This window comes from Staurois parvus, unplaced genomic scaffold (assembly GCF_062004578.1).
Source record: "Staurois parvus isolate SC_StPar_1 unplaced genomic scaffold, SC_StPar_1.0 ptg000719l, whole genome shotgun sequence".
In the NCBI taxonomy this organism is placed as follows: domain Eukaryota; kingdom Metazoa; phylum Chordata; class Amphibia; order Anura; family Ranidae; genus Staurois; species Staurois parvus.
In genome coordinates, this window is record NW_028318515.1 from 1,724,151 (window position 1) to 1,746,351 (window position 22,201).

At 41.3% G+C, this 22,201-nt stretch overlaps 1 protein-coding gene across 6 annotated transcripts in view; it reads right to left on the minus strand.

Annotated features, from left to right (window-relative positions):
- Positions 1-22,201, minus strand: part of CCDC92 (coiled-coil domain containing 92) — a 100,303-nt gene that overhangs the window by 23,086 nt on the left and 55,016 nt on the right. For 2 of the 6 annotated variants that reach the window (XM_089653682.1, XM_089653680.1), the window contains exon 1: positions 20,784-21,036. The exons of 2 other annotated variants lie outside the window; for them this stretch is intronic. The gene's annotated coding sequence lies outside the window, so the exon portion shown is untranslated. Of the gene's footprint in view, positions 1-14,751; positions 14,793-20,564; positions 20,583-20,783; positions 21,037-22,201 lie in introns of those variants that run through there. 2 more of the 6 variants (XM_089653683.1, XM_089653685.1) reach the window with 2 other exon arrangements.

The following is a 22,201-nucleotide window of genomic DNA, read 5'->3' on the forward strand; positions in this document are numbered from 1 at the left end:
TATGGTCAGTTCCTTTAGCATTGATTAGAGTAGAGAAAGGGCAAGCAAATCAGCAATCATGGAGACAGAGACCATGAAGACAATATATGCACTTACAACAACAAAGTAATGCTTTGAATGTGAATGTACTCTCTCCATAAACCCAATCAGTCCATATGTATTCATTGTCACTCCTCCATTGAATAACCTGCCTAGGACCAGCTTAGTTTTGCATCATTCCAATCATATAACCATGTGACCTATTTACTAGAGAAAAGGTTTTCCAGGCAGGCTATGGTGTCCCACTGATACTACTGAGATTCTCTTTTCCTTTTCGTATATTGCAAAGTGGAAATCTGATCGGCTTCTGTGCAACAACACAATCTGTGTGAGACAAGCTCATTACTAAAACAATATGACCGAGCCTATAATCAGAATATTCAAAAAGACCTCCAGGAATATTTAAACATTTTGCAATAAACCTGTAATATAACATTTGATTCATCCATGGTGTCTTTTTGGGTGGGACACACGGTTTAAAAATAAAAATAATTCTCCATAGAGTTTTGGGCATATAGCAGGAAATAATGCCTTTCCAGACACCATTTTGGCTTCTGGACAGCAGTTATCCATTTACACAATGTAATACCATCCATCGGTCAGCAGCGAATCATCATTGCCACATGAATGCTAAAAACAGATAATTGTTCTCAGCTGCTGGGAATATTTGTGTAATATTCTGTGTGCAGTTACTGCACATAGTCAGATAATATGCCATTTTAGGCTACTTTCACACTGCTTCCTTTGAAAAATTAGGGTTTTTTTTCTGCATTTTCAGTGCATTTTTGATGAGTTTTACATTCATTTCAATGGAGAGGTGCATTTTCGGTGTTTTTTTTTACTGCAGTAGTAGAACTTTGAAAAATGCAACAGACCTGCAACTGACCAGTGTGAAGAGTTCCAAATGATTTAATGGTCATGGGTTTTTCTTCCACTTTTTAGCTCTCATGCACACTGGATGTTTTTAGAACGCTGGTAACGTTAGCTGTGTAATGTCATGTTAAAAACGTGAGTTTTTCAGCTTCCTTTAGCGTTTTTGCATTAGCATTTAGCGGCGGTTTCCCGCATTTTTTAACCAAAATAAATTTTTTTTTGGGTCGAAAAAAAATCCAAAAACGCCGGTTTGTGGCGTTTTATCACATTTTGGTGCGTTTTTTAGCACTAGAGTGTTTTTACAGCTAAAAAACTCCTCTAGAAACTCACTAGTTTTGGGGTTTTTTTCCTGCCAAAAAACATCCCAACCAAAAAACGTTGATTACAGCCTATGTGTGCATGGACACATAGGATACCATGCTGGGGGGTTTATTGACTGTAGAAAAAAACATCAAACGCCAAAAACAGCAGCTGTAAAAACGTCCAGTGTGCCTGAGGGCTTAAACTCAAAAAAATAAGAAAAATGGATCAGTGTGAAAGCAGCCTAACAGGTATTTTTTTATCCTGACCAGTCATGTGTGTCCAGTATTTGTATTGACCATCAAGGTGTAGTGCAATGGTATCAGAAGAGTGAAAATATTGTACAACAAAGCAAAACAATTTACTGACATCTAATTCACTCTTACTCAAAAAGTACAACTACAGGCAAAATGTTTTTGTTTCATTTTGAATAGAGCAATGGAGTGTTATAACCCGTCAGATTTTTTTTTGTTGTCTTTTTCATATGTGTCCCTTTGTGGAGATGTCCCTTCAAGAAATCTCTGCAAATTAAGGGAATTCCTTGGGGACCCCCAGGTCACCAGAACTAGTGTCCCATTGGAAGATTTCACATTACTTTTCCGAGGACAACCCAAAATGTGGCATTCTCTTTTAACTTTCAAAGATAATGGTAAACAGGACAAACAGAGGATAAATCTCCTTACCAGGGATAGAGAAAGCAATAAAAACTGACAGGGGGTCTAATCCCTCTCCATAGTTTTGCCCTCAGTTATACTTCAAGACAACCTCTCTAATGATATGCTCACACAAATTACTGAAATTTAAAGACCCAATGTGGAAACATTACCAGTGGCAGTATTTTTAGATCATGCTCCCTAAGTACAAATAAAAGGTTCTGCTCCTCTTAGCCCCCCCACCCATTTAAGTAGCATAATTACTGTGAAAAATGAAAGAAGGCACCAAGAAAGCTTCACTGATCTTGCCGCATAGTATACCGTATTTTCCGGTGTATAAGATGACTGGGCATATAAGACGACCCCCTACTTTTCCTGTTAAAATATAGGGTTTGGGCTATACTAGCCATATAAAACTACCCGTCTTCCAACACACACCAAATAATAATGAAAAAACATCAGATTTGATTTCAATATGGAATGGTATTTCAGTATGGTATTCCAATGATAGGGTGCTATTCCTCCCACTGACACCAATGATGGGGCACTATTCCTCCCACTGACACCAATGACACTTGCTGACCCGTTTCAGCATGGTGCTGCTGCAGCCAGCATATGTGGTTGCAGCAGCACCATCTGCACGGCACACTTACCGTCCGCTCCCTCACTCGATGTTTGCGGGGCCACTCAGCTCCGCCTCCTCACAGGTGATTGGCCGCCTGTGTGCCTTTCCTGAGCTACAGTTCTGGCGCCCAATCACCGGTGAGGAGGCGGAGCCGAGCGAACATCGAGTGAGGGAGCGACCGAACTGCATGAATGAGCAGCCGCGCTTCCTGGACTGGGACCGGAGCCAGGTAAGAAACAGCAGCCCCCTGCCCGCCCCTGTACTTAGTGTCCCTTCCAGTGGAAGGAGGGGGCGGCAGCACCGCGCCGCCCATTAAAAAGTGCCGCCCTGACACCGGCTCGGAAGTGTCAGCACACCGTATACCGGCTTATAAGACGACCCCCGACTTTTGAGATTTTCATGGGTTAAAAAGTCGTCTTATACGCCGGAAAATACGGTACTTTAACATTTAATAATCCATTTCAGTTTTGGTGTTGATGAGATCATTTCTAGGTCTGACTAGTTTATGTGATTTATATTCAGATAAATATCTTAAACACGTAACCAAAAATGCAGATAATCTGAGGATGGACATTTATTTTGTTAACCGCTTTCCCTCCACCCTATAGCAGGAATACTGCTACAGGGTGGCAAGGCTGCGCAAAATCACGTATATATACACGTGATTATTACATTTACGGGTAGGGGGCGTGCAAGCTGCCTACCGGCGTCACCATTGGTGGCCTCAGCTGTCAATCACTGGGTCCCGCCGAGTATCACTGACGGGGTAGAGACCTGTATGTAAACCATACAGATCTCTCCAGTCAGCTCCTGCACATTGCTTTGTATAGCAGAGCAATACAAAGCAATGTGCTGACAAAGTAAAGCGCACACACAGCACACTGTAAAACAGCACACAGCTAACGCTTTGCTCGCCCCAGATATTAACCCCTTCCTGCCCAGTGTCATTAGTACAGTGTCAGTGCGTTTTATTAGCACTGATCACTGTCTTCATGTCACTGGGGATGTCAGTGGCCATTAGTCAGTTACCCCCCCATATCAGAATGCTCACCGCAGTTCCACTACAAGTTGCTGATTGCCACCATTACTAGTATTTAAAAAACAAAAAAAAAATCCAGTATACATACCGCCATTTGTAGATGCTATATCTGTCATGTAACCCAATTAATTTATAGGTATTGGGATTTTTTTTGGCAAAGACATGTAGCAGAATACATTTTGGCGTAAATTTATGACGAAATTTGATTTTTAAAAATATTTTACTAGACAGGTTTAATAGCACAGTCAAAAATATTGTTTTTTTCTAAAACAAATTGTTGTCTTTTTTTGCTTATAGCACAAAAAATAAAAAAACTCACAAGTGATCAAATACCAATGAAAGAAACCTCCATTTGTGGAAAAAAAAAAGGACAGAAATTTCATTTGGGTGCAGTGTTGCATGACCGTGCAATTGTCAGTTAAAGTAACGCAGTGCTGTGTTGCGAAAAATGGCCTGGTCAGGAAGGGGGGTAAATCCTCTGGAGAGCAAGTGGTTAATGCCCCATTGGTGTTTATTTACCAAAACTAGAGAATGCAAAATCAGTCTCATTTCTGCATAGAAACCAATCAGCTTCTAACCTCAGCTGATTTTGCACTCTCCAGCTTTAGTAAATAAACCCCGTTATGTCAGGGTGAAAATAATCTTATCTTAGGGCAGGGCTTAAAATTTCAAGTCCTGAGCTACTAGCCAGGCCTTAGAGTTACTCGCCACCAACAAACACACACAAACAGAGATACCTGTACACACACACACATACATGTACATACACACACAGAAACATGTACACACACGCACAGAGACACATGTACACACACACACATACATACAGACACAGGCACGTACAGACACATGTATATACACAGAAATACACACGCACAGACACATGTACATACATACACAGACACATGTACGTACATGCACACACACGCAGACACATGTACACACATACATGTACATACACGCAGACACATGTACAGATACACATATGTACATACACACAGTCACATGTACAATTGTACATGCATACACACACACACACACACACACCCATAAAAAGTTGCAGTACTTCGTTTTTCACTCACAGATCCGGGTACTGCACTCTAGGGGGAGGCAGAGAGCACAGCACACACTCCTTCCTTTGCTTTCACTGCGCTCAGCTATTGAGCAGTCTGACGGCTCCCAGTGCCAATGACAGATCTGGCCTGAGCTCCGAGCCTGCGCAGCAAGACGGCCCTGGGGGACACATTCGCCCCACCATAATTTCCACTCGCAATTGGCGAGCGGGCGAGTGGAAACGTCAAGTCCTGAACTAGGGTATAAAATACAGGAGAAAAAGAAACAAACATTCTTATGGGTACTAATTCAAATAATAATTTGTAAGGAATTATAAGAAAGTGTTTACAAAGCACACAAGGTTTTATTCAGTCCCAAAGGATTCCCTGACTGTCAAATGAGGCTTCTATTGCTCTTATTACATTTCTGGCAAAGGCAAATATGGAGTAAGAACAATGTTTGCCACCTCTGTGCCAAGTCCCCCATACTACATTTGTCAACCATCTAGCTTACATCTCAGTGTTCCTCTTATGATGTAACTGAACTCTTGGCACTACAAAAGTTGTTGAGTACAAGCTGCAGCCACTGTTAAAATGAGAATATAATCATTTCAGAATATTTCTGTGCAGTGCTTTCTTGTGTCTTTGCTGTCATCACATTTTAATAATGGAAGTATTGCCATGTTCTCAGCAGGCCAGAGAAGATGGAGGTTTTTCAAAGACATTTCATTCTGTTAGGCAGAGAGGAATTTTAGATTCAGCTCGGAGTTATATTAAGAACATTTAACATTTGGACTTTCTGATATCAAAGTCATAGCACATAGTTCTGTCACTGACATAAATGAAATGGATCTGAAGATATAATGCCATGATTTCAAATATAAGTACGTTTGCTGCTGGAAGAAACCCAAAATGTTCAGAAAACAGAATTACTAATTATTCTGAGAAGGAGTTTATACACATAGCCATAAGAGTTTTCTAATGCAGTATTTGCAGTATCACTTAATGTATAGCAGCAGCTAAAAAAAAAAAATATAGCAGCAGTTGCTCCTTTAAATGAATCTCACTTGACAACTCTAAAACTGTGTTCCACCACCAAATGTAGCCAAAATGGGGACTCACCACACCAAATCGGCCACAAAGTAGCTACTTTGTATATGATTGTGTACGATTAATTATATTAGATTTTTCCATTCATGTTAATATGTGAGGTTATCACAATTGTGTCACTAATTGGTGAGCGCACACTTTCATTTATAGCACCAAATTTTAAAGAACCATAGCCAACTCAATTTTCTCAGTTGATGTAAAATATACGAGTCTTACAAAAGTACAAAGAACATAGCAGATGGGAGGGAAAGGGGGTTGAAGTAGCATGAAGGTAAATATCAACCTCTGAGAGCAAAGTATAACCCATTGGTCATCTGACTGACTAGTCGTTTCATAGAACAATAAAGTTAACCAATGGAAGCTGAATCATGCCATCATCTAGAGGAGCATTCCTGCATAGTAAAATCAATGGAACCAGTAAAACAAAAATAGGAAAAAGAAAATAAGACAATACATACAAATTAAATTAAATTGAAAATATGTATTTAAATCACACAATCCCTGCCCAAGCATCGGGCTGGATTCCAATGAAAGAAGGGCATCCAAGAGGTGCTGGGACTTTGATAGGAGTTTAAACAAGGTAGTAGGAGGGGAAAAAACACACGAGGAGCTCAGTGGCTCAGGCTAGGCTGCTCACAATAGGGGAGGCCACCCTACTGTGGGTACTACAGCAGGTTACCAGGAAAAAGTGGGCACATATGGAAGGAGCGCCTGACCAAAACATAAGAGTCCAAATTAATTTAACCGCTCCCCAACCGCCCTATAGCAGAAATACTGCTACAGGGCGGCACATGTATATATCTATACGTGATTTTGCATTGCCGGGTAGGGGGCGCGGACGCATTACCCGCTCCGCTATTCGCAGCTGTCAATCACTGAGTCCCGGCCAGTGATTGCCGAGCATCTCCGATGGGGAGAACTGTTTGTAAATAAATCAGTTCTCCTCCCTGTCAGCTCATGCACACTACTTTGGACAGCTGTGCACAGCACAGCCATGCAAAGCATTGTGCTTACAGTGAAGCAGATGGACACAGCACACAGTTAACCCTTTGATCGCCCTCTTGTTAACCCCATCCTGCCCAGTTCCATTAGTACAGTGTCAGTGCTTTTTTGTTTAGTAACACCAGTAACTAAATGTCAGTAACACCAAGTCAGTTCCCCCAAGTGTCAGAATGCCCGCTATAAGTCGATGATCGCCGCCATTACTAGTAAAAATATTCCCTAAAAATCCCAGTATATATACACTGCAATTTGTAAACGCTATAACTGCCACGTAAACCAATTAATTTACAGGTATTGGGATTTTTTTAAGAAAAGACATGTAGCAGAATACATTTTGGCCTAAATTTATGATGAAAGTTGATTTTTAAAATGTTTTTACTGGACATGTTTAATAGCAAAAAGTAAAAATATTGTCAGTCTTTTTTTATAGCGAAAAAAATTAAAATCACACAGGCGATCAAATACCTCCGAAAGAAAGCTCAATTCATGGGGAAAAGAGGACATACATTTAATTTGGATGCAGCATTGCATGACCACGCAATTGTCAGTTAAAGTAATGCTGCACTGTAACGCAAAAAATGGCCTGGTCAGGAAGGGGGGTAAATCCTCAGGAGGGCAAGTGGTTAATGATGTTATGTAAAAAGACAGTCAACACATTTTGGGAGTCAAAAGTACTTTCCCTTCTTCAGGGATTCAGTTAAAAAGTAGAACCTCGAGGAGACTCAAAGAAAGACTTTCCTGTTTGGATCTGTGCAGGGAAGCTGATTGTAGGAGTAAGATTCCTAACTAGCAGTGTCTGCATCAGCAGCCAAACTAAGACGTTCTTAGTTTGACATAACATCATTAAATTAATATGCAAGCATCGAGCTGGGCCAATGGATTGGGGATGATCAGTCCATTATGACAGCTCATCTTTTGAGAACTCTGGTTATAAGATCTTTTGAGTCATGGTATAAGAGGTCTGACTAATTTTATTGCCTTCTTGTCAGGTAAATGACTGGTATTGAAGCAGGGGGTCAAGTCTGAAAGCCAGGAAGCTTTCCGGATGATATATGCAATGCTAGTCTTTAATCAGAAGTTACCTTTACATTTTAACAGGTCATTCGGGCCCAGTGAGGGATATATGCAATAGTTTTATGAATGAAAATACTGACTGGATTTAGTTTGTCAACAATCCAGAACCACATTAGGTAATCAGAAAAGTATACCAATAATAAAACAAATTTATAAATACTGTATGTACCACTCCAAAATAAATCTATTAATACAACAATTGAGAAAAATGCTTACTTGTATGTAATTGGTTAAGTGCTGAAATGTATGTATAGTATATCACAACACATTTTGTACTTTGGTGCAATTCCATAGTGCTCATCTGACTAGTATATCCAAAGTAAAGAACTGTACGTCTGCTACAACCTTTTTACCTTACTAGAAAGCTCAATAAAATCCTTATGAATCAATCCTGCTCAGGTGTGTATTGCCATGTAAAAGGATTAACATGTAATCTAAATATAAATAGCTGTTAAGTCATTTATGAATGCCTACCCAGCACAGCCCACTTAACCCCTAACTGGAAGGAGCATATTGTATCTGGTTAGATTGATGGCACGGTCTGTTCTCCTAGAGTACTGCTTCAGGCCCTTAGTTATACTAGCAGAGATTTTTACTCATTAAACAATCAATATAACAAAAATCTTTGCCATATATTATTGAGCTCACCATGCAATTTACATTTTATATCTGTCAAAGTAGGGTTCTGAAAATAAATTGCCCATTTATGCAATAATTTTAAGACAACAGAGATTTATAAATAAGTCACTGCATTATTATTTTTCCGTAGATCAAATTGATCAGTTCAACAGGTTTTGCGATTGCCCTGTGGCCTTGTATAATGGGACACGAAATGCTCAAATCCACAGTCCATTACTGAATCCTCATAGAGGTTATTACCCTGTACACATGCTTCTTGTTTTATAGCTGGTATAAGGAAGCCTGAATCGAGTCGACACAGACTACAGTTTATACTCAAGCAGATAACAAAAGTAACACCTAAAATGCTTTAGATTTTCTTTATTACATTTCTCCTATATAAAGTAAGATGAAAAAGAAAACACTACACAGGTCACATTACCATTGTATGAGTAACCAAAACAAAGAGAAAAGCACATCAGTAATAAATTACATTAGCATGTGATACTTATTGACATAATTGTACTTCCTGCCTTCTTGATGGACTAAGCAAAGAAAACTTTCTTGGTGAAGGCAACCAAGAAATATGGCCATACTGGAACATCAAAAGCTAAAGTGCCCGTTCACATATATGCAGATTGGATGTGGTCTGAACCGCATCCAATCCATATGACATGTGAAATAACATTGCTTCCTATGGTGCCTGTTCACATATGTCCTTTGCCCTGCCAGTGCAGATTCAGTGCGGTTTGAAAAAAAGAGTCATGTACAATTTCTGAGTAGTGCAGTCCAGTTCAGGTGCAGATTACAGGCTATTGACTTCTATGGGAACAGTTTATAAGCCTGACATGTGTGAACAGGATAAAATCCTGAGCTAATCCTGTCTTGAACCTGATGTAAACCTAAACCGGTTAACAGCTACGGTATTAATTAGCTGTGAAACCTGAGCTTGAATCTGCACCGGACATGTGTGAATCAGTGCAAAGTGACTGTTCACATATATGCAGATTGGATGCGGTTTGAACCGCATCTAAGCCGCATGACATGTGAAATACCATTGCTTCCTATGGTGCTTGTTCACATATGTCCAGTGCACGGTCGGTGCAGATTCAGTGCGGTTTTAAAAAGAGTCATCTCCGATTTCTGAGCAGTGGGTTCAGGTGCCGATTACAGGCTACTGACTTCTACACCGCATAAGTGTGAACAGGATAAGATCTTGAGGTAATCCTGTCCTGAACCTGATGTAAACCTGATGTGAACCTGTGAACAGCTACTGTATCAATTAGCTGTGAAACCTGAGCTTCAACCCACACCGCATACAGTATGTGTGAATCAGCTCTAAGTTCCCGTTCACATTTACAGTATGTGGATTGGATGCGGTTTGAACATGCATTGCACACAGTTACAGGGCAGTAGTGGCACAGTCCCATCCACTTAAATGGGTCACATGCAGCGACTGAACAAGTCCTCAAAAATAGGATTTATTGTACTCAATGTTAAATACATGTCCTTGAGTTCATTAAGAGACTGTCGAGTTATACAGCCATCCACAAGAGAAATGGACACTGGCAACACAAACAAAATTGCCCAGTACAGGATAACCATGTCCAAGACCATCATGCCTCACCATATCATCATGTGGGAAAAAACTGGAGGCTGACTTCAGCTCAAAGAACAGCTTGAGGGACCTAATGCTCAGAGCTGGCATTAGATGAGGCCTGAATATCTGTCTGGTAAAAAACTTTAAGTGGTAGTAAACTCGCCAGGAGTCACCATCATGTAAACCAGTCAAAACTGCTTACTAGTGGGTGTCTATAAAAGTTCTTTCAGTTGCACTGTTTAGATGATATTGCTCACTCTTTGTTCCAATTACATCACTTGCACACTGTTAACCCGAATGACGGCACACATAGTATGTCTTCAATCAATAATATAGTTATGTACCGTGTCACCGCCAGCATTACTCCATGGCGTTACATTGTAATCTCGCAAGATTGCTGACCATTCACTAGTGCCTTGGTATAATCTTACTGCACAGGGCGGAGGTTTGGATGGGGAATGAAATGAGAGAACTTGACAAAAATGGTGGTGGCTTTAGATAGAACAGGCTACAGGAATAATAAAGTGCAGAAAATGTAAGAACAATTACAAGACGCTCTGGATTATCCCTCTGTGTTTAAAAGTACACTTAATTCTGGTATTATGCTTTTAGTGGCTTAGTAGTATTGCGTTTACTACTACTTTAAACAAACAGAAGATGAGGGGGTAGACTTGCAAACTGGGAAAAGTTGCATGAATCCAAAGAAACCTCAACAGGAAAGGGTGGAACCCGATCTTAAAGACCAAAAGTTTTAATGGTGAAAAGAGCTGCTGGTGTACCCATCCCTCTGGAATACAAAAGGTATCAGTGTTCCTGAAGAAGCAGTGGCTGAGAGAAAGTCTCTCACAGCCCAAACCACATCCAGACAATGGAGGGAAATGTCCTTTTTGGGAAACTGGAGCTAGATAGAGGGATGGGAGAACAATGTTCTGGTTGAGTTGAAAGGCAAAAATACCTTAGACAAAAAGGAAGCCCTGGGTCTCAACACTACATTGTCCCTATGCAAAACTATAAGGTGTTCCTTGTAGGATAAAGCCACCACATATAGATCCCACAAATTCACAGGGGAACGAACAAGGGCAGTTACATTGGAGACTCCATGTACAAAAGGTCTAAATCAAGGATGTAAGACCAATGGTCTCTGAAACAAGACATACCCGGCAGATACCTGACCCTTGAAACTGCCTAACTGGTCCAGATTCAGCTGAAGGAAGGGAAGGCTTTGTCCCACAGAAAAACTCCTAGGATGGAAACCCCGCAACTCATTGCAAGCAAAATATACCTTTCATGGCCTATGATAAACCTTATGGGAACTAGAGTTCCCAGCTGTTAGCATCCTGGGAAACACAAATCCAGAGACGCCTGTGCCAAAAAAAAAAAAAAATTCTTACTAGGAAAGTGTACCACATCTGCCTGGGTTAGCCCAGAGAGAAAATAAATCACCAGAATACCCCCCCTCCCCCCCAAAAAAAACAGATTGGAAAACGTTTCAGGTAATGAAAAGTATAGATCAAGAAGTACTGATCCCATGGAGTCACCAGAGCATCCATTGCTTGATAGCTGTACTTTGATATAAACTTGTCCAGTGTGTTGTTAAGCCTGGCGGCCAAAATGTCCACATTCAGCATCCCCCATCTGCAAAACAGGACCTTGCACATATTGAAGTTCCCTGCATCAACAGGGTGCCTAGGAGTCCTCTCCAGTCTAACAGGCTGGCATCTTCCAGCTGGCATCTTCCTGGATCTTCCAGAATATAGGAATAAAGGGATTCACTGATTCAAGAGCTGGCTTTATGAGCCACCAAGCCATGGACAACTTTGTTTTTGGTGCCTAAGGAATCACTCAGGAACCTGATTGGCTTGTCCCATGATGACAGAACATATGGAAGCAGAAGTTTAGAGTGAAACTGGGCAAAAAAAGCTGTCTCAAAAGGAGGCTACCATCAGGTCCAGGACTGTAACAGCAGTAAGAGTTCCAAGTAACTCCTGGAATGGAAGGACACCCTGAATCAAAAAGGAGGAGGTCTGCTAATCTGTGGGGTGACGCAGAAAGGTTGACATCCTCCATATCAACTGATGGCGTCATTGGTTGTTAGAATGCCAGCGGGTAGAAGGTCATAATGGTGCACAATGAAAACCTAAGGCTTTGTGTGACTAAAAGGCAGGCTTGATCCACCCGCTGGCTTGTATACAATTTTTAGGCATTTTGCCAAGGCACCCCTGAAGAAACCTCAAGGCACCCTGGTTGAAAAAGGCACCCTGGTTGAAGAAGCCTTAGGCTTCTTCTGCTGTGGAAGATGTGTGCTCTTGCCATCAGTAGCATCCTAGATAAATAGTATCTAGGAAATATTCAAAGAGACATTGGCGTGGATTTACTAAAGGCAAAAAGTCTTTGTACTTTGCAAGTGCAGTTGCAATCATTTTCCCCTGAACTTAGTAAATGTGGTAAAGCTCTGCAATCATGTGCAAGGAAAACATTTTTTTTTTTCTTGCACCTGATTGGGTATTCTTTACATAAGTGAAGCTTTACCTCATTAACATGTACTAAGGGAAATGAGTGCAACTGCACTTTCAAAGTGCACAGTGTATTTGCCTTTAGTAAATCAACCCCAGTGTCCCTTGAAGACAACACAGAACAAACAGAAAAAACCCTGCAGTCCTGCACCAAAACCAGGTTACCACGCATAAAGTACTGACTAGAGAACCACGTGAAAACAAAAAAGGGAAGCTTTTTAGCAGACCATTGCAGCTTAAAATAAAAGTTACTGGTCCATGCATACTCCATGGTTTGACAAGGTACAATCACAAGCAAGACCCGTATATGCTACTAAGTGAACCTGACCATAAATAAATAAAATTCTAAGATGTGGGCATAATAGCCACATAATTCCATCTAAATGATTCTTCTTTCAGACAGAGCATAGATACCACATCTAATAATGGATCCTTATAGGGAAACTGATCTGAATCAGGGAAGTAAAGCATTTTAGCAGGATTTAGAAGAGGGAGACAAGAAGACAGTAATGACCCATTGGTCAGAGGTGGTCCCTAGCAGACAGCTGAACCAGACCAAAAGGTGCCCCCTTCACAAATGTTTTAAGCAACCAAGTCCTGTAGTGTGTTTGCATATGCAAAGAGACCCTACTTCTGTTAGCCAGAGATAGAAGTGAAGGTCTAAACAAAAAAAAGCTAGAGGTTAGGACCTAAAGAAATCCCCTACTGCTCAGATGTAATACAATACCAAAAGCAACGAGGAGGCCTGTAACAGGGCCCTGGACAGTACCATACTCACTGAAGAAGAACAACTGCCCAAAATATTCCACAACAGCAGTTGTATATTAATCTAAAACTGTGATTCTAAACACTCTTCGGCATCGATAGTATGGCATAGTGTTAATGACAAGCATACATTTGGTGTATAGAATTTGTGACCTTTATTGTTGTGCTATGACAGTTAAAATGGTTCTAAAGCCTAAACATGGTTTGTCTTAATGCATTCCTTGCATTCTCCCATTTTTTAATTCATCTGGAGAGGGGAAGGAGGGGGTTTTCTTAGCTAAGCACACCCTCTGTCTGCATGCCTGAGATAAGGGCAGGTGGATTCCAGGAAGTAAAAGCTACATGAATCATCTGCCCTTAGTTGGCCACGGCTAGAAACAATAAGTGGGTGCTCATCAAAGTGATTTCTCAGCAAAATTGAAAGGAGTTTAGGGTTTTGGTTTTTTTTTTAGAAATCATACTTACCTAGGAGGATGCAGCATTGGCCCCCCACTGGCTCCAAGACTGAGAACAGAGCGATCAAAGACTGCTGATGGCTCATTTCCCAGTGCTCAGCAAGCAGAGAGCAGGTGAGTGTAAGTCACCGCTGTCTGTTCTGCCCGGGCTCACTGGAGCTCTGGGCTGTGGAGGGGGCAGGAGTGGCTGGCCAGGTGCTGACCCAGACATCTGGGTAGATCCCAACTTTAAAGTTGGGATCTTTACCCAGCCTGGAATGGCTGAGTGACATCAGCTGACAGCGAACTGTAGCCCACTTTTGGTTAAAAACGGGTCACAGAATTGCAGAACAAACTTAACTCCTGTGATCCACAGGAGAAGACCAGCCAAACAAGCTTTGGCTGTACTTCTCCTTTAACCGCTTCCCCACCACCCTATAGCACAAATACTTCTACAGGGCAGCAGGACTGCGCAAAATCACCTATATATATGTGATCTTGTATTTACGGGTATGGGGCGCGGGCACGCACTACTCATGCCACAGTTGGCAGCTGTCAATCACCGGGTCCCGGCCAAAGAATACCAGCCGGCACCCAGCGATCGCCGAGTATCACTAATGGGGGAGAGTTCTGTATCTAAACAATACAGATCTCCACCCTGTCAGCTCCAGCATGCTGCTTTGTATTACTCTGCATAATCCTCCGGAGGGAAAGTGGTTAAGCATGAAAACATGGATGGATGGATGGATGGACAATAAAAATGTATTAAATAGCATTGTCAGTTTGTGGTGTGTTCATACAGTTTAGTTCTGCTTTAATAAACTTCTGCAGTGTTTTATGTACTATTTCAATACACCGATAATTGAAATATATGCTGATATATATATTTTAGAATGTGAATGTATCTAAGGTAATATTTTTTCCAACAATTTGTATAAAGTTTGTGGTTGTGGATTTTTCTGTCTCCACTTTGCAGTTTTTGGAGTTTATCTTTATTTTGTAGAGAAAATCTTCTGAAACAAAATTGAGGTTATATCTCTTCTGGAAGAATTACTTCATCTTTGTAGTCCACAGCAACCAAAATCTTTTGACAACCTGACAACATAAAAAGGAAAAGCTGACTGGTTGCTTTAAATATCACAGACTGCTATAAAACAGTTGAAAAAATTTACAATACACACTTTCCCATCAGTCCTAATATAATGGTATCAACACAGTAGCCTATACATAGGTATTACTGCATATAGTTACATTTTGTATTTGTGCGCCGAAATGAAAATTCTGGTGCCAAAACCAAAAATTTAAAATGCACTTGGCCGAAAACCGAAACCGAAATGTGCAGTTTTTAAAAATATATATTTTTTGGAAAAACATACACTTTGATAGAAAAAAAATAAACAAAAAAAAATACATACCCCAATTTTTTTGTAAAATATGTAAGAGGATGTTACGGCGAGTGAATAGATAACCAACATGTCACGCTTTAAAATTGTGCACGCTCGTGGAATGGTGTGAAACTGTGGTACTTAACAATCTCCATGGGTGATGCTTTAAAAATCTCTACAGGTTAGCAGTGTAAAATTACAGAGGAGGTCTAGTGCAAGAATTATTGCTCTTGCTCTGACATTCGTGGCAATACCTCACATGTGTGGTTTGAACACTATTTACATATGTGGGCATGGCCTACGTATGCGTTCACCACTACGTGCGAGCATGGGGGGGATGGGGGCACTTTAAACTTTTATTTTTAAATTAATTTAATTTTTTTTTTGCACTGTCCCTTTAAAAAATTTTTTAATCACTTTTGTTCCTATCACAAGAAATTGCATGCATCCCCTGTGATAGAAATAATTAGTGACAGGTCCTCTTTATGGAGAGATATGGGGTCAATAAGACCCCCCCATCTCTCCTCTGCAATGTCAAGCATTGGATAAAAAAAAAAGCATTGATCTAGTTCTGTAAAAAAAAAAAAAAAAAAAAAAATGGCCGGAACCAGAAGTGACATCGCTCCGGTCCTCCAAGGACATAGAGATGAGTGGAGGCCATCTTTCCATCACTAATCTCTATGCCCAGCGTCTGGATTGGTTTCTCAGGTACGGCTGAGAACCACCGAGCAGCGACCAGTGGCGGCAGCGGCGGTGGGGTTTTTTCGGCACCTGCATTGGTGATTTTTTCTCCATATCGGCCAAAACATTTTGGCCACTGAAATTTCGGTGCATCCCTAAAGTTTTGAGTTACTAAAATTAATTTTTTTGTAGAAAATGATAAACTGTCAGTTAATTTTTCTTTTTCAACCACATAATACACAACCTGCTGTAAATTGATGTTGAAGTTCTTCATACCAGTAGGGCAGTAATATTTATTTGCAGCTGACTTCTCTGGTAGGAACTCTCATTTGCAGAACAATGCAGCTACTGACAGCTGGGGATACTGTTCAAGAGATCAGGAACAACCATTTGTGGTTCCTGATCATGTGATCACCATTATTGGCCAATTATGGTGATCGTTTTGAAGCAGACAAATTGCAACTACCCTATAACGAACCCATCCCTGGAAACATGCTACAGCTATCAGCCTCAGTCCAGAGGTTCTGAGTCAAAACTGACCTATGTGATTACGATATTACAATGAACTCATGGTGATCACAGGGACAGAGACTACACAACAGAGGACCTTGCACCAAAAATGCAAGGTCTACTTATTTGCTCTGCTCCCCCACCCCATGTCAAAACGCAGCAAAAAAATGCGAAAATGCAAAAAAACAAAACAAAACAAAACAAAAAACTATAGGGTAAAAACAATCTCAGGACAACATCCTCCAGTGCTGTGTCATCATGTGATATTTATCCATATCAGCATTCCCCAGTGTCTCTTAGGAAAGGGCATAATGTCAGTATGGAAGATGGGGGAAAGGTAAGTATATTAATCAACTTTTATATTCAATATTTTTATGTATTTATTTGGCATGGGTGACAGGCTCACAGTAAATAGGTTGACATTGCTTGTAGAGCTTTAACAAACCTTACCTATGCTAACTCACTGCCAATGTGACAGGCAAAAAAAGTGTAAAAGAATTGCTATAAAAAAATGTATGAAATATTAATTGTGACCCCCCCAGCCCTGATTCCAATTAGAGGGCTATGCATGAGTAGGCCTCATATCTGTAAGCCATCTGTCTTTGTCATAATGGATATCTGGGGGGGATGGGGCTGTAATTGATATGTCTAAAATAACAATTCTAAGTAAACTCTGGACAAATCTGCATATTGATATTGTGCTGCTTTCCAAATTAGTTCATATAAATCACATATAGAGCACATATAAACTATAAGAACAACTCTAAGCTACCTCTGGATCGATCCTTATCCTAATGATCAACTAATCATAGAATATACTTTTAACCGCCTTTAACTGCTGTTCCTGATTTCACTTTGGTCCCTGTGCTTGTAACTTGTTTAAAGTGGTATTACACCCAAAACAAAAAATGTAATATATTGCAGCCTACCAATCATTAGATGTTGGTGGCTGTATTAGTTTCCTTTTGTTAGGCTTTCTTCCCCCCTGTTTTAACCTGGTGATCTGGCCGGCAGGGGCGTATTTACCGAAAAGGCAAACAAGGCGTTTGCCTAGGGCGGCACTTTTCAGGGGGGCGGCGCTGAAAATTGGCTTCCGGACCTGTAGCTCAGGGAAAGCACACAGGCAGAGAGGAGGAGCTGAGTGGCACTGCGAAGATCGAAGATGCTGAGGGACCGGTCGGAGCCGTGAAGAGGAGGAGAGCGGCCGGAGAAGGGAGACAGCTGATCGGTAAGGTAAGTGTCTGTGCCGGTCCCGGTAAGGTAAGTGTGGGAGGAATACGGCCCCATCATTGCTGTCACTGACAAAAAATGATGGGGCACCATTCTTCCCACTGACACCAATGATGGGGCACCATTCCTCCCACTGACAACAATGATGGGGCACTTTTCCTCCCACAGTCACCAAATCGATGGGGCACTATTCCTCCCACAGACACCAAATGATGGGGCACTATTCCTCCCACTTCCACCAATGATGGGGCACTATTCCTCCCACTTCCACCAATGATGGGGCACTATTCCTCCCACTTCCACCAATGATGGGGCACTATTCCTCCCACTTCCACCAATGATGGGGCACTATACCTCCCACTGACACCAATGATGGGGCACTATACCTCCCACTGACACCAATGATGGGGCACTATACCTCCCACTGACACCAATGATGGGGCACTATTCCTCCCACTGACACCAATGCTGGAGCACCATTCCTCCCACTTACACCAATGATGGGACACTATTCCTCCCACTGACACCAGTGATGGGACACTATTCCTCTCACTGACACCAGTGATGGGACACTATTCCTCCCACTGACACCAGTGATGGGGCACTATTCCTCCCACTGACACCACTGATGGCACACTATTCTTCCACTGACACCAATGATGGGGCACTATTCCTCCAAATGACACAGATAAAGGAATAAAATAAGAGGTGGAGCTCTAATAGGAAGAGGTGGAGCCTAAAGAGGAATGGTGATTACAGATGAAGGGGTGGATCTTAAACAAGAAGGGGTGAGGCAAATTTAGATGCAGGGGGTGCTCAATTTTAGTCTTGCCTAGGGCAGCACAAAACTAACATACACCACTGATGGCCAGTAACACACTTCAAGTACTAGAGTGCCCTCTTGATAAATGAGCACAAGGGGAAGAGCAGACAACAGCATTGTCAGGATGGGGGGTGGGGCTTAGTATTAAATGTACTAGCAGATTGAAATACACTGGAAAACTGAAGCCAAACTCCAGTTCACATTTTATAATCAGTTTTAATGCTATTTTTTTATTTTGGTTTTTGGTAATATTAGATAAAACATTTGAAAGTATAGAAACTGTTCTAGAATTTTCAAACACTATATAAAAGCATACACAAACCAATAAAGCAAACAATTGCCAAGTCCTCATATAAGTCATGCCATTGTTAGATTGTTACATCTACATTAACAGAAAATATCTGTTGTTGCCAGAGCGCTCATTCAAACCTAAAATAATTTCCAATCTAAAAACAAAACAATGTAAATACATATCTGTGACATGATTTATCAATGAAGCAGCAGTTTGGAATAACATATGGTTTACCTAATGATGCAAGTATTTGAAATGGTGTTAAAAGCTACAGACAGGAAACAAAATATTATTAAAACCTACACTAAAATTACAAAGAAAAACAAAACAAAAAAAACATGCTCACATTCAAGTTTATGCAAAACAGTTCCTAAAAGAAGATTAGATTGTAACGCGTTTTGCACAAACTGTAAGGAAAGGGAAGCGACTGCCAAATGCCTGTGTCTTATGGGTGTGTCGGAGCAAATTCTAACTGCAGAACAATGGTACAGTGACAGCTGACATAATGCTTCCGGTTCTCTCCCTAGACACCCTCTGCTTAAGTTTCTATTACATGTGTCTGTCCCATGTCTGCTATTCTATCTGGCCAATGAAGTCAAGCTCTCTAGCTGATCAGATGTAGCACTGCAGTCCACACATTAATGGCTGCACCCATACAGAAACAAAAGAAGGACAACTTCTAAAAAACAAAAAACTTAAAATACTGCAGCACATGAATACTGGCTTTATTTGATAATACAGTACAAACAAAAATGCCAAGTACCAAAAAGTAGCAAGTGCAGCAACTCCTAGCAACCAGCTTTATTTACCGAATAAGCCTAGAACAGAAGATATTGTGTTGTATGTTTGTTAAACAAATAATTATCCATGCAAACAAATTATGGACATGAATTCAGGGATTAGCCTGTTAATTTTCACTGCAGCTACAGCTGTTTAACATTGTGCCCTTTTCAGAATCTGAACATAAATTTAAAAAAAAAAAATCTTTGATTTTAGCATAGCAAGTTTCAGCTTTCAACACACAATCTCTGCAGGAGTCATACAATTAAAGCCACGTGGAATTAGCTGCAGAACAAGAAGAGATTTCCACTTTCAAATAAAAAGAAAATCTTTCAGCTAACCAGCTACCAGTGTTCAGATGTATCCAGCAGATGCCAGACAAGCTGAGCAGTTCCAAATGCTGGTATCCTCTGAGCTGCTGCTGGTGCTTTTTAAATCACTGATCGGCGAGTTTTCTGATAAGACATCCCAACCATCAGCTGTTTGGGTGGGGGAAGAAGAGAGAAGCAGCTCTTGGTTTTTTTTTTTTAAACCAAAATGATTTAAATAAAATAACTAATCCGTCAAAAATATGGCATTTGTTTAAACAGAACAGTTGTCTTTTTTCATCAAATTCTAGAGTTCTGCATTCCTGTGGAATCAAAGTAGCAGGTGGATCCCAGGCTACTCCTCCTAGAACATAGGACAAGACAGGCTTTATCTACTCCCTTTGTATTCTTCTTGGGGTGATTGTAGCCGTATTAGTGCACTTGCCACAGAAACAACTGAGTACTGTCTGTGATACTTTTTTTATTTGCACTAACATACAATTCTGAGGACGAGCTTTTGGGGTATGTCCTCTTCTTCAAGGAACAGGCAGTACTGAAGGGGTCATACCCCGAAAGCTCGTCCTAAAAATTGTATGTTAGTGCAAATAAAAAAAGTATCATAGACAGTACTCAATTGTTTCTATTCTTCATCTCACTCTACACCCTAAAAACCTATCAATTTCTTGAAGCTACAAAAGCTGACCTAGTTTCTCCAGCTGAGTTGCCTTTTCTGATGACATGCTGTTTAAAACACCTAAACAAAAGAAAGCCTGAAGGCTGAGAGCATTGCCAGCTGAATGTCCCCATCAATAAACACAATGTGATGGTGAACTAGATGAGCTGGAAGTTCTAACAAACCTTCCGAGGAATTGCGCAGAGACACAAGTAGGAAAGATACACGCCCACAGGATCCCTTCACATCAAAGTGTACACACCGGCACTGTACCAGACCGGGAACATAGTTCACATCTGCAATGCGGCTCCTATCGTCTCCACTCTCCTTCCAAACATACCTAAAGACAGCCGTGGGTAGCCGATCACTAGAGCTCAGCGATGACGGCGGTAGGGAGAACTCACCGTGTAGATTTCAGCACCACATGAAGACGGGTCAGCTCATTAGGGAGCGCTGCTGGGCTAGTATTCACACATTGGGAAAGGAAATGCAGACACGATCCACAGCGGCTCCCCGCCCTGCCATCCACTGTGACAGCACGATGCTGACAGGACCCTCGTCCTCCAGTGATCAGTGGAGGAAAACGCCCTTCACATCCCCGGGGTAAGATATGGATCGTTTATTCCGAGGCGATGCCCCGCACACTGATGACGAGAAAGGGAGGGAGGGCTGGGAAGAAGGCACTGCCCCTCCCTACAGAACCAGATCAAAGGTACTGCTAATGAGCGGATCCAACAGGGCTAAAAATAAACTCAGCTCTGAAATCACAGCACTCGCCCACCCTGCATCCCATCACATACAAAGTGCATCACACCAAGGTGACATGTCACTCACACCAATGGGAAATGACAACATGCATTAGGACTGCGGAGAAAGCAGGTCTCTTCTATGTACATACTGCTCACAATCACGGTCTACCTGTACAGGCTGAATCTTACTAGGTAAGTAGCTCTCCCCCCAAAACAAGACTAGCTGACTTTATGTCAGGAACCTCAGGAGTAGAAGAGCGTTATAGCAGCGTGCTGACAATTCATTCTGTTCTCCACCATCACCTAAACCCGTGTTTCCAACATTTCTACATGAACTGATCACATGAAGTGGGATAATGGGCTTTAGATGAAGGATTTACTCATTTCACCAGGACTACCTGTTTTCAAAGCATAAACACCAGTCTAATCATTTCCAGCACAAATGTAAATACGATTCACTACTGATCACTTTATCATCTGGGCAGTTTATTAAAGTGTAACTAAAGGCAAAACCTTTTTTCTTTAAATTCTGGATGGAGTGGAGAGGGATTAGAGCACTGACAGTTTGTATTGCTGTCTGTGCCCCCATTAGGGAGAGTCACCCTCTCTATTTGTCCTGTTTACCATTATCACCAAAAGTGAAAGTAAAAGAAAACCCCAAATTTTGAGTTGTAATAGTGGGGAAATCTTTGAATGGGGACACTAGTTCCAGTGACCTGGGGGTGACCAAGAGAGTCCCTTAATTTGCAGGGATTTCCTCTCACATCCTGTTTGGCTATGGGACAGGAAGTGAAAGGAATGTCCCCAATGGGACACAGATGGCAAAAATAAACCTGGCAGGGGTTATAACCCTCCCTTTACCCAGAATGAAAAAAAGAATGAAAAAATATGTTTTGCTTATAGTTCTACTATAGGATAAGGCATTGTGTAACATACAAGGATGTTCAATTCCTACCGCCCAACGCTTGGGACATGTAGTTCCAGGCACCAGGCAGGTAGTTGTTTTTTTTTACCTTTAGCCCTGCTGTGGGCAAGCAGCAGGGCACACCTGTCAGGTGGAAGCATTTGGGCGG